Consider the following 14,468-nt stretch of genomic DNA (forward strand, 5'->3'; position numbering starts at 1 on the left):
GTTAAAGACCGACAAGGACAAATACTCCGACGTCCTAAAGTCGATGAGGGCGGCCGAAAGCCTCTCGGCCCTCGGGCAAGACGTGTGCAGCATGAGACGCACCAATACAGGAGAAATGCTTTTGGTGCTGAAGCGAGGCGCACAATCCAGTGCGGTCTACAAGGCCTTGACCCAAGAGATCCTGGGTGAAGGCGCCCAGGTCAGGTCGTTATGGGCGGAAATGACTCTCCAGTGTAAGCAGCTGGACGAGTTCACGACCGCAGACGATGTCGTCGCAGCCGTCAAGGAGCAATGCGACGTAACAATCGAGCGGGCCTCTGTGCGCTTGGGAGGGGAACCCTCCGGCACCCAAGTAGCCTACTTCAGGCTACTGAAGGCAGAAGGTTACCGTGATAGGTAAACTGAAGATCGGCTGGTCGGTATGCCCAATTAGCATACCCTAGCCGCCTTCAGTGGATAAGTGCTATCGGTGCCTTGAGTCCGGCCATAAATCTTACGAATGTAAGGGCAGAGACAGGAGCAAACTATGTCGTCGCTGCGGCGAGGAGGGGCAAAAGGAGCGGGGCTGCACTAAGGCGCATAAATGCCCTATCTGCACCGCTAAGAAGCAAACCCGTAATCATGCTATGGGCGGACCTTCGTGTCCCTTCGGTGAGGCAAATAAGAAGAAGCCGTAAACGTTGCACAGCTAAATCTTAACCATTGTGCAGCATCCCAACAGCTGCTGTGGCAGTCGGTCTCGGAGTCGAGGACAGATGTTGCCCTCCTATCAGACGGCTTAAATCGCTGTGGTGTGCTCTCTGGACCCCACCCTTTGCTCTTTAACAGCAAGAACGAATCTGACTCACCAGATCTGCTGCTGTCGTTTGCTGATGTCGATCGTTCTGCGATGCGGTGGTTGTGTCGATGACGGGCGATCACATCGATTGACCTCCCCGGTTTCTGACCAGCGGTTGTTGGATGTTGCTGGTTGTTGATTTAGTTGGCCAGAAAAGTTGCGATGGGTTTTCCGGTGATTAAAGGAAACAGTTTGTTGATGGTCCGTCCTTCCTTCCGGCGGTGAAACTGTGCCGGATTCGAATTCGTCCGATGATGCGCGCGTGGTTTTCGCTCTCCCTGCTTCTTCTCTCGGTCGTTGTTTGCTGTGCAGAATAGAAAAATGTCGTCTGGCTATTGCAAACGGAGTCATTAGCACATTTGTGGGGTCAATGGCACTTAATTCTGAACACATTTACCTTCTCTGTAACCGTTTCGCCCACACAAATTTACGCACGTGAAAACTACCTTTTAGTGAGAGACTAAACGGCAGAGAACAAAGTAATTAGCCTAATTGTAAATACAGACACGTTACTTTTACATGCTTTGGACAAAGTACTAGTACTTTCAAAACGTTTGATGGACTGGGACAAAATCAACTGACATTGTAAATCCGTATACGTATTTTTCCGCAAATTTCTTCGGGCAAGTTTGGAAATTAACGACTAGCTGTTTTATTCTGTCAGGTAACCTATGGCTCTTTTTTTTCTCTCTCCATCATGCATTCCAAGCGAAGGATCGTCATGGTTCTTGTCTTCAGAAGAATCTCAACATGCAATTTAATTTGTTTCACTCGCGGAGAGTAGTATTTGCTGGGGTGTTGCACAAGAGTCAACGGTAAGTTGCTAACTCTTGGCGCAAACAAATCAGATTGGTTCTACTAAAATTGAAAAATATTACTGAATATGATATGACCACTACAATACCTTATTAGGTCATTATGCTCGATGGCAATGAATGGCAGGGGACCGACTATTTCGCGTACACTGGGAAAAAAGTGAGCAGCGACATTAAGTACATCTCCTACATTGAGTCCCCAAACAAGGTCCTTTTGTTTCTGACAATCAGTGAGAAAAGGGATCTCAAAGCTGGCCAATTTTTCTTCGCCACTTGCGGTCAACGAGAAGGTGTACAGCACGACTGAAACAACTACACGAAGCGGTCCCAGGAGAAAATTGAATATTGGAACGTGATCTCAAGAGGGCGATGAAAGGACGAATGAACCATCGAGGTTAAAATTCAAATAAATAGGGGAGACTGAGGAGACTTGATCCCCGGGGAGACTTGATCCCATCATGGTAACTCAAAGGCGGATCAGAATACATTAATCGAATATACTATAAAGTTGCGTAGTTTTATCTAAACATAAATTTCATTAACACAGAAAAAAGAAATTGGACTTTTGTGTAACCGAATTTTTACCGATTTAAAAAAAAGTCTCAGAAGAACTGAAGAAGATTTATTTTTCAAATTTTCAAACTTTTATAAAATTGATAAAATCACCCACTACATACTCTACTTTTGCATACAGAATTACAGGAGAATGTCAATTATATGAATACGTTATGATTGAGCTGATTCTTTTGTTCAACTATATTTTTACTAAAATTTGCTGAAATAGATGCTATGGGTTCACTTGATCCCTTCAAATTCGTGGAGATTTGATCCCCTTCGCCATACTTCATACACACCACTGAAAATAACCAAATTCACACCAGAACAATTGAAGTCATTGTTGTCATAAAAAAAATGTCAAAAATGAACGCTTCATCGTAAAGAAACATAACTGTAATTGTTTACTACAGTATACGCAGCAACCATTCATCCCACATTTGACGTTCCTCAACCATAATAAAGACAGCTTTCAAATAATTGAACGGAGATTTGGGGAATTCGTAAAACAATCAGGTGAGAGATGCGTAATATGTAGTAACAAAAATAACAATACCTAATCATAACAATTTAATCAATACTACAATCCACTTAATAAAATTGAATGGGGTAATGTATCCGTTTTTGTCCTATTAAGAAGGGTACCACATCATTACTACAATAATTTTATTATTTAAGCTTCTTTGATTTGTTATTAAGGTCCATTTTTTGTTTCAATTATAGAGGTTTTAACGTTAAGGTCATTCGCCTCTTATTAAGAGCCAATATAATAACAAAATTGTTTTGAGAATGGTGAAAATCTTCTGTTTGAGCGCAGCAAAATCTCTAATCGAGTACCCCCATTATCGCAATACCATTTGAGTCAATGCGTTGAGCAAAGATGGCAGACGCTGCTCTAACCAAAGGCTTCAGATGGGTAGGATGATAGTAGAAACAGGGCAAAAATAGGCTTATTACCCTACATGCTCTTTTAAACACGTTTTCATAAAGGAATCAAGTGTCCCCAAATTAGGGATCGAGTCTCCAGTAATCTAAGAATTTTCCATTTTTTTGTTGTTTTCCAGAAATGCTCTTAGCTCATGTCCAGTATAATATTTCCATGTAATTTTTTTATGATTATTAGTCATCCCTAGAAACAATATAAAACTACAAAAAAATACATAGTTTTTTATCATTCCACGGAGTTGGACTGAAAAATAAAAAAGGGGATCAAGTCTCCTCAGTCTCCTCTAATAAAAATCCGCTGATGCTAGGTCTGTGTCACTGCGAGAGGGCGATGATGTAATTCAATATCCACCACCGATTCGTTTGCCTCAGAGACATAGCAGTTTTTTGAGCTTTCTCGTTGACAAACAGCTGATCTAAGATCCGATTCCATTTGTTAATAATTTTACTCATTCGTGGCATGTTTAGTATGGTAATCGATTTCCATCGAGTCAAGCAATACTAGACATTTGGAAAGTGGATTCATATAGATCAGGAAAATAGTAGCTAAAATAAGCGCTCTTCCGGGTAAACCCACGCTGGTTGTAGTATCCAAACAGTACAGGGACAACATCTGGTTCCATGGATTTGACATAGCAGCATCTTGTATGCGAATAGTTACCCACAATTGCTCAATATCATTGTTGTTACTTATTTAACTTTTGGGCGATACCCGGCTGGATACGGTGATGAGAACACCACTATCTCGAGATTTTTCGGTGCGGATCATTGCGGTGGGCGGTGTAACTTGATCCTAACAACAAAATCGAGTTTATTTGATCGTTCAACCATTTCAAAACAACCACGTCATATTCATCCCTCTCCAAGATGTTCGAGAAGTCAATTCAAAACCGCGTTCTGTCAATCGCCAATGAGTATAATGTTTTCCTTGAGGAACAGTTTGGGTTTCATAAAGGAAGATCCACCATCCATCAATTACCCAGAGTCACCAACATCATTCGGAGGAACAAGTCAGTTTCTCCAACGACTGCAACGGCGATCTTACGCAGCGGGAAGACGTTTGACAATGTGTAGCATAATGGCCTGTTTTTTTTAGTTACATAGATACAATTTCCCGGAATATCTGATCGAGATCATCAAAAATTATCTTTCAGGTAGAGCGTTCCAGATATCTCTGCAAAATGTTGGTTCAGCTGAAATTTTCATCACTACAGGCGTGGCCAAAGGATGTATTTTTAGGCCCATTCTGTGTAACATCTTCACTTCCGACATTCCACCATTCCCTGTCATGTCATAATTCGCAGATGATACCGTAATCCTGTACAAGGGTCGTACCATCAATGCTCTGAAAGACAAATTTCAGATGGGCTTGGATTCCCTGACTGAAAATTTCCCAAGCTGGAATATTAATGTTACGGCATACGATATTGCCAAGACTTTACCCGTCTAATAAGTGCAGAATTCGATTTGACGATTACTTCATCGAATGGGCCGACGATGTGGACTCCATAATAAAACACGTAATGTATCCTATATGGTAAAACCTTTCCATATATAGTTTGGATGATATCCTAAACACGTAGTCAATGGGAGTATTGTACCATGCATTAAAACGTAAGATTGCGAAAATCGGGCAATAGCTTTTGAGAAATAGGTATATCATTATCTCACGAACTTGGTGAGTTCTTCCGGACCTTCAAGAACCGCCGCAGGTGTCCAATGTGGTCAAAGAGATACCGATCAGTCTAGATCTAACCAGGTAAATTCAAATAATTTAAAATCTATGTCAATAAATTCTGTATCATCTCAATATCAGAGTGATACCAGTTTATATTGGAATATACTATGTGACCGCACTCTCGTAACTCCGAAACCGCAAGTCGGATCTGAAACAAAATCTATAGCAACCGATGAGAAGGTTGTACCTTTCATCAAATACTTAGTTAACTAACTAACTGAGTCGGATCGTATAGAAGACTCCCTTGGGGCATCGGTTCGAAAATCGAAGTTCGGAGCGATTGCATAACCTTTCTACCTATATGAGAGACAAAAATTAAAGAGAGATAAAACGTCAATCCGCGAGTTCCGTACCAAGTGCTACCGTACCGTGACAAGTCCTTTTGGTCGAAGAGCAAAGGACAAATTGCCAATGTACTTAAAAAATTTGATTACTTCAAATTTAAAAATTTAATAAACTATACAAACGTAAGTGCAGTAAAGGTAATACAGATTAAAGATGTATCGAGTAACAATTTTAGACAACTGACTTTATTTCACCCAAACGTTCCACCTTAGTGCACTTGTGTAACAAACTTCTTGCTCTATACTACGGGGAGTTTGATTTGAGTGGAAACGCCCATCGACCGTCTTGCTATCTACCAATCTTCTGATCATCGCTTCGAAGCATCTCTGCCGTTCCTTAAAAATGATAACCAACATTTAAACCATTCCAACAGCACCACCGAGAGAAAGCTTTTATTCTAATCAGTTTTCAAATTTTGCACAGAGCAAAGGAAATGGATGCAAATTATCATAGGCACACGAACTCTATCATCGCAGTTCAAGCACTGACTGTACTGAGCATACCTGAGTGTATAGAGCTAGTCTGAGTTTGTTTCCGGCAGGACCCAGACAGAAATCCGAGCTTTACCGCCGAGGCCAGATAAACAGTTTATGGTCTAAATGCAAAGGTATGTAGAATCGAGACTGTAAAATGATAATATCGTACTGATTCAATTTCCCCTTTCCGTTTGCTTGAATTGTTAGTACCTAGTACTGTACTGTATTTCATGCATATGCAAGAGGCAGAAGTACACGATGGAAAACTTTTCACTTGGCCTTTTGCAAAGTGATACGTGTAACTAACTATCCGCCAGGCGATCAATACGTTTCAGCAACACTAGTTGAAACGCTTTAGAGAAAACCGACCGCTTGCTTATATGCAGCAAGCAGTTTACAAGCTAGTACAGACAAATGGGAATCAAAAACACAAAGCTTCAAAATGGAAAAAATGCCCTTATCATGTGAACTAGTGTAGGTTGCAGCAATGTTTGAATTCAACGCAAAACCGTATTTGAATGTTGTTTGGTGTTCGTGTAATCAGAATACATACATCATTGCGAGATAAAGAACCAACAGTAAAATGATAACGTAACGTGGATTATTCTGAGCAATAATAGAAAGCGCGTGGGCTTAAAAAAATAAGATGTTGGTTAAGTATACACAGGAATAATTAAAAATAACTGTTTAAAAAAGGAATGCTCTTCCTTTTTTAAACAGTTATTTTTAATTATTCCTGGAGACTAATCATAGGTATACGTTTTACTAAATGTGTATCTACGAGTAGCAAAGGATAAATAAAATCCTTTGCAGTATTCATAAAAGAAAGACTGAGAAATCTTCGCATGTCTATTGGAAAAGTTTTGGTCGTCACGGTACACGATCCAAAACGGATCTCGACCCATTAGCCTTTCGGAAGCTTTTAATTTCGCTCACACTATTCTTCCGTGTTCTGACCACTGCTGGTTGAATGCGCTCACTGCGGTCACGAACCAGGAAACCTATTTTTATATGCTTCGCTTGCTACCGGTGTGTCTATAGTGTAGTACTTCCGAAAAATGGACTAAGGCATCCGTGTGTTTCAAGTAGCAGAAAGAGCTGGATGGCGTCTGGAATAGAATGCCAAAAATGTACAAGAACGATGCTACCAACCGCTAGTGATGAATATGGCTAACAAATTCCTTGTGGCTTTTAAATGTTTAGGTTTGTTGATGTCAGTGCGAATGTGCTATCTTCTTGACAATCGAACAAATTCTGGTATTGCATTGCTACAAAGAATGAGAGATTCGGGAATGATTAACAAGTATGTTGCTAGTATAAAAATAATAAATTTTCCGCATTAACGTGATCACATACAATTTGGATTCTATATCACCTTCTAGAATTAACCCTACATGAGTGCACGTTGTTTCCAGCTAGGCGATCTCCTTTTTACGTAATTTATGTACGAAATACGTAACAATCGCTTCATACTTAACCTATGAGGCCCAGCGTTACATTTTCGCTATGTGTCCGACGGGGTATCCGTGTACCTTTTTAGGTTTCAATTAAGAAAATCTCTATGTTTTATCTAGAGCTGGAAATTGAAACTTTGTGACATCTTAGAACTTCAATAAGTCAAGCTTCTGGGTTAATAATATTGTTGATATAGTAATGGGGGAGTGAAGAGGGGCTCCTGAATTTTATTACTACGTAACAGGCCGACGAGGGCACCCGGGTACCCACAAAACTAAAATACCAATAACTATTGCAATTTACAACCGATATCGATGCTATTACGTATTTTGGAACCAAGAACTCATCCAGTTTTAAACTTTAAAAATGAATTGGGTTAATTCATTCGGTTCCCGGAAATTCGGATTTCCGGAAGCATGTTTCATTGCTGGGATACCATTTGTGAATTTCAATGGAATACTGGCAATATTGGTATTAGACCGGCACTAAATTGACTTTTTTTTCGGAACACCGCATAATCGAATGATAATTGGCTCCAAAAGCCCTATTCCAAATATAAACTTGTTCGGATGGTTCTGGTTTAGTCACAAGGATTTTTAAGTTTGCATTTAAAAGTAAATTACCTGAAGATTTGAGTTATGTAGAGTAACTATGGAAGTTTTCATTGAATTTTGATTTTTTATTACCGATTTTCCATATATTTCACCATAGAAACTTCTAAACTCTTGTGAGTGAACTGGCGCTATAGGAGAAAGCTCATATTTGGCATGCAGTTTGTACCATTTGTTTTAAAAGTGTTCCGAAAAAAGTTAAAAAAAGTGGCTTGTATCAAAATTCTTGAAATTGTGTCAGTAGGTTGCATGTTGATGATTTGACCCCGGAACGGACATTCCGGAGCAGGTTCCCATAGGGCCGTGAGTGGCCATTCTGATGTCAAATTGCCATATGGTCCTGTAACAATAAATAACAGACTTTCGAGACAATTTGAAGAGTTCTGATACTCTTTTGCTAAGACATTATTAAAATTTTGCAAATCATGCCCTAGTACTGGAACATTACTCCGGAAAATCCAGATTACCAAGAATTAGCTCCATTCATCCAGCTTCACAGAATCAAAAAGTGGACGAGTTCCTGAATTCAAAACATTGAAAAGTCTCAAAATCGGTTAAAGAAAGCCATAGTTATGAGCATTTCAAATTGTGGATACTCTTGTACCCTCGTCGGCCTTTTAAAGGTGTTTTTATTGGACATATAACGGTTAACGATCATCATAAGTATAAGCAAAACCAGTTCCAGTCATCGATATAGTCCAAAAATACTGCAGACAAAAAAAACAATCTAGAACGGCTTTTTAGTACACCGAACAGATTTGAGCCTTTAATATAACATTCTCTCAGTATGATCTATAAACTATTATTAATATTTTAAAAGCACAAAAAATATTCCAATGGTGGTTCACTAGTATACACACAAATAAAAGACATTGCATACTGTAAAACGGGGTATCTTTGATCACCGGAGTAAGTTTGATCAAATGAGACTTTTGACATAGGACTACGTTCGATATGGGGGTGTACTTTGCAAATTCTACAAAAATGGTATGTAACGAAAAGTGGTCTAATTTTAATCGCATATAATTCAGCCATCTCACGATAAATTTTTAATTTTTTTGCGCATATCGCCCCGAAATACTTCTAAGTATAGATTCAAATAGATAAACCCAAAGATTTTTGATATCATGGCATTTAAAATTTAAATAATGTACAATCTAGTCAAAATATCGCTCATTTACACACAGAAGATAGCGCTTCCCAAGTCCAGCACGACAGATTTGTGTACCTAGCGCGCTACGTTTCTATGAATGACGTCATCATCGACTATTTAAAGAACGGATTTGGCCGGACAAGCTCAGTTGCCTGTTAAACGGCAGGCGGAGCAGATCACTGCGCTGTGTGTTTTCACAGCCAGTGTAGCTGAGTTATATCTAAGACAAGACGTGACAAAAGGTGGGGCCGTTTTTGATCCAATTTTACGTCAGGATGGTCCAGCTCCTGATTGGTTGAGTCTGACTTTTTGCACCGTACGCAATGTTACTACAGGAATAGCGATATGATGTTTGGCAGTGTTGCTATATTAATAGGAAAAGATTGTCATTACTTTTGACAAAAAAATTATTATCGTTAATAGAGTCAAAATGACTAAATTGAACTGAAATAGTGCGGCAAAGTGAAACAAGTATTTATCATGCATTTACCGTATACGTGGTTGATTAACTTTAACGAAAATAAAACAGAAACCACACTATAATCTAAAATTATTCAGAAAATGGCTTCATCAAACTTTACTAAACACCCATGACATAGAAAAACGGTGTCCTTCTTCAATATAGTGGATTCGAGATACAAAATATTTCCGGCATAAAATAAATTAACAAGATTCCATTTTCATTAATACAAATAGCAACACTGTTCGGAAGATTTCGGCAGGGTGAAAAGGTACGAAAAGAAGAATACCGAAGGAAAAATGAAGAAGCCAATTGTCACGTCTTGTCTTAGAGTTATATGTACGTTAAACTGGCTATGGAGGTACGCTACCCGTTCAAGCACTATGCTTTCTTTTGTGTTGTGCTCGTTTCCAGTACACTACTCGAACACAATTTTTTGTACACAGCATCGCTTGTACATTCGATTCGAGCTCCGTTTGCAAACACGGTTAACATCAAGAGGGTGAATGTTTTGACGTTTCTTTGAAAAATGAGTGAAGCCAACATAAGCTGGCTTCCTGGCTCGGATAGTTGCCAAAAATGACAGCGAACGCGCTTTAACACATCGCTACGAGCAAATGTTGTTAACACGACCTGAAACTTGTCGAATGCAAACAAACTTCATTTTGATGTGCTTAACCGGTATGCAGGCGATAAAAACGTACGAATTTTATAGAGAAGAAGCAATGCAAGAAAAAGCGTGCTTTCTCATATATTGTTAATATTTATTTATTCTGAATCTCACTTTCAAACAGAGTTGTACAGTTCATGTGACCAGACCTTAAATATTTGGAACGAAGCTAGCGCTACTGGCATTTGGTGGTAGCTTCAGGCAACAAACAGTTTTCATGGGGTTGGTTAGCATATGGCGATTTCGCTTGAACCTGAAACTGAGTCAGGTTCTAACCCCAACCGCTGTCAGTTCATACATTTTGACAGCAGTTGGGGTTAGGAATTGACTCAGTTTCGCCTCAAACAAAAACCACATTAGTGTCGTGGTGCTAGTTGTCTATTTCGCTCTACCCATCATCATCAGCGTTGACTCATTTTGCTTTGTGCGCTTGGGTTCAATGTTTAAGGCGAATGTGTAGATTGGTATCTAAGAGAAGAGAAGACAATCGCGTAGCCAATTTGATCCAGTCCTAACCTCAATATTGAACCAGCTTCTGATTGGTCGTTTTGTCAGTCAAGAGCGTACATAATATTTTCAAACGGGATAAAAACAGTGCTCCAGAATCTATTTTGGCTACTTTTCATACACATGAACATTTCATGCAAATTGAATAAATACCTTGTATGACGATATAACTACGTGTATTGTTAAGAAAGACACGACTAAACATAAAATTCAATTTTTAAATGCAGCTAGTATTGCGAATTCTCGACAGAGGGTCGATATTTGAGGCACAATTATTTTCAGCAATTGTGAAAAATATGCAAATGGAATCTGGCAACGATGGATGCTTGTTGTCTTTGGAATTACGACAGGGCCTGGTAGATAAAATTAAGAAGAGCAAGAAGCCTGTTGTCGTCTCTTCTCTTAGGTAGGTATATTCACAGTTTTTTCTGTAATGTCACAGATTTTTTTTTCACAATTTTCGATCATAGATTATTTTTTACAGATGGCAGATTTTTAGCATTTTGATGAAAATTTCAAAAATTTTGGAAATGTGATTTTTCACAGATTGTTCGGAAATTTATCAAAGATTTTCACTTTTTTTCTGTTTCAGTTATTACAGATGGTAAAAAGATATTTTTGACCGAAACACAGATTTCAAGTGGCATTCCTGTTTGTTAGCGGTTGCATGCGTAACCTGCATGATAGAAATCTGTGCTTTCGTTGCGCAAATTTTCATAGCAACAAATTTACGCGGATCTATGAAAAACACAACAAATGTTTATTATTTACGTTCGATCAATTCATTGATTCATTTCCACTTCACGTGATTCATTTCCACTCAGCCTATCCTATTTTGATTCTGTTAATAGGTACATACTACAAAGCCTATTTATGAATGAATACATTGTCACTCGTTACAAAAACGCATTTAAAATTGTAAAATTGTAGCATAAAAATTGTTTTCGATTCTTGTATATTTATAGTTTCGATATATGATTAAGACCACTGCATTCGCTACAATTATAACCGTACTTTAGGAAAGTTACAATAATGGCACGGTCCGCGTGCGATCATTCCAAAATACACCCGAATATGCGAATGGCCACACGAATTTAAAATCGAATTTATACACGCGAAGTGACATACACGCAACCAAACATGCTTCAGCACTTCGCGACCATCTACGGTGCAGGTGCCGCTATCTCGCAAACATGATAACATCCCGGTGAACGACTCATCGCTTATAAATTTTCAAACGCGGTCAAGTGTGAACCTAAAAACTCCCGCGCTCCCACGATCATGAATCGGTTATTTCCGGAAGTTTCTATCCTTGGTATCAGCAGATTAGGTCCATGCCATCGATTAAACCAATTTAAGTAAAACTCTCATATCACAAGGTTACAAAATCGAAGTTGGACACATGTCCGCCAAGACACGTGACACACACGTTAACATACGAACGCTAAAGCCTTTCGCGATCATCCCCGCACACCAACACCCACAATTGCGCAATCCCCGGTAATAAGGTGAACGTTTTAGTACTTATGAAGCTCCCAACAAATTAAGTACATACATTCAATTGGACAAATAAAAAACAAAGCTCATATCCACTAGACAACACCTTCCATGGAAAACGATCTCCTCAGAAGAGGCTGCTGTGGAGTTTTCTCTTTCGAATAGTTACTCTTATAAAATATTAAGTTTTGTGGATGTTTCTTAACGTGTCATGTCAAATAAACAGACTATAAAAAGTGTGTAAGCCTCTTGGAATGATGCTGCAAGGAGTCATTCAAATTACATCTAGTACATCTAGTCGTTAACCCCTCTTTGGAGAGATCCCCGTTCGTCGATTTAGCAGCACGATATGTGACGGATCTAAGGAAACATTAAAATTCTCAAAGGCGATCTAATCTACTCGAGAAGAAAACTTCATCTAACACCTTTTCGTTACCAGACCGTGTAAATGTTGGGCAATTTGTTATGCAGTTTCGTACTGTTTAGGCATTTTATCAATTCAGCGGAAACCCATTTCGGCTATAATTTAATACAACTCTTTTCAAATTATTCAGAAGGTTCGTTGTATAATATGTCGAACAATTGACGTTTTTACTGGCTCTGTTGTTCAGAGGCATATATAGCACAGACTAACAGACACTATGGGGGAAAATTCCCATAAAAATATCGATCTGGCAATTTTCCCAGAACTCCTCCTTTTATTCACGGTCTCAAACACTCATTTGCTGGTGGGTTACCTCTCAGGTTTGGGAACAATTTTTTACTAGTTGTCTATCCCCCATATGCTTATTCATATGTCAGTGGCGTCATAATTTCAAAAGCGGCCACAGTTCCAACTACAAATATATGTAAAATGACCGTTTAAGTGGGCGAAGCATTATTTTTGAGTGTTATGCCTGTTAGTCTGTGTATATAGTTAATATAACAGCACAAATATTGCGAGTCGTAAGCTCCAATAGAAGACATGCCACCATATTCGAACTCATAGCTCCCGGGGCACAACAAATAAAGCAAATGGAGATAAATATCGTATATTGGTTTGGTGTCATTAGATAAAATAAAAAAGTGGTTCCATTTGTGATGCGTTTAGGCAAGATAGTTGATATGGAGCTCGAATTTTAAAAACCGCACACAAATCGCATCACAGTGTATTAATTACACTGTGATGCGATTTGTGTGCGGTTTGTAAAATTCGACCTCCATATCGACTACCTTACCTAAACGCATCACAAATTGAACACTTTGGATGCGCAACTTTATTTGAGAATTCATCCTTTTCGAACACGTACTTTCGTTTCCAAGGTTCCAAGAGTTTTCCATTCTTAGGTAACTCTTTTTGGAACTGATTTATCGATTAATTTGGACAACTAATTAAAAGATGTCTGATGTTACTACATGCGCGAATCCAGCGTGCTATTTAACCAGACAGCCAAATAGCACGAGTTCATAATGCGAATCTTCTTGAATGAGTACACACAAATTAGCCGCAAAACAGGAGCGAACAAACCGTAGGCTGGTAACATCGTCAACACATCACCATCACCATCATTTTCGTCATAGTCTAAAGCGCGAAACACTACAAAGTGACAAAACACCCCTGTTTGATAGCAATGCCCTTGTGGCATCTTCGTGTGTAGTGTATCTATACGTACATGTGTGTGTGTGTGGATTAAGAGGCTGCTTAACACTCCAATTAGGAGATAAATTTAAAAGCCACACTTTAGCTCGGTTTTAACGATGGCTTCTGGCTTGACATGGAATATCGTCGTGTGTCTCACCCTCAAGGACATTACCACCCAGCCAGTTTCAAGCGAAGGATGTATGATAATAACAACGATGGCGATAATAATGATGTTCGACTTCAGGCAACAATGAAGAAGACACAGATGATGAAGACTGTATGAATTATATTATTTTAATTTAATCAATGTAATACTAATAGTAACAAAACGACACACTTATGAAGCTCTTTATTTGATGAAGAATACTTCTGCGGACAGATGAAGGTTAATTTCTATACTTATTCGTATGCTGAGTATAAAAGTATACTTGTTTCGGATCGTATATTTATTCAGTATCGTCTATTCAACCTGAACATGATACAGGGTTTAAACTATGGTTTAGGTCATATTTGAATGATATTTGACATTCACAAAACTTATTAAAACACTCATTTAAGCAATTCACATTTCCAACCAGCAACCATTCAAGGATGTAATCATCATTGTGCGTACAGTTACCAACAACAAGGTGATGATAATGCCCTCAACCACACCATTCACCTCCTGCGTTCGTGCCCATTCTAACTATCTGTCAAGGAGTCGCCTTGATAATCCAAGCACCGACCATAGAAAGTGAAGGCACTTGTTGGATATAATGGGAACAATAAATGGAAAAGCGAGA

This window comes from Topomyia yanbarensis, chromosome 1 (genome assembly GCF_030247195.1).
Source record: "Topomyia yanbarensis strain Yona2022 chromosome 1, ASM3024719v1, whole genome shotgun sequence".
NCBI lineage: Eukaryota > Metazoa > Arthropoda > Insecta > Diptera > Culicidae > Topomyia > Topomyia yanbarensis.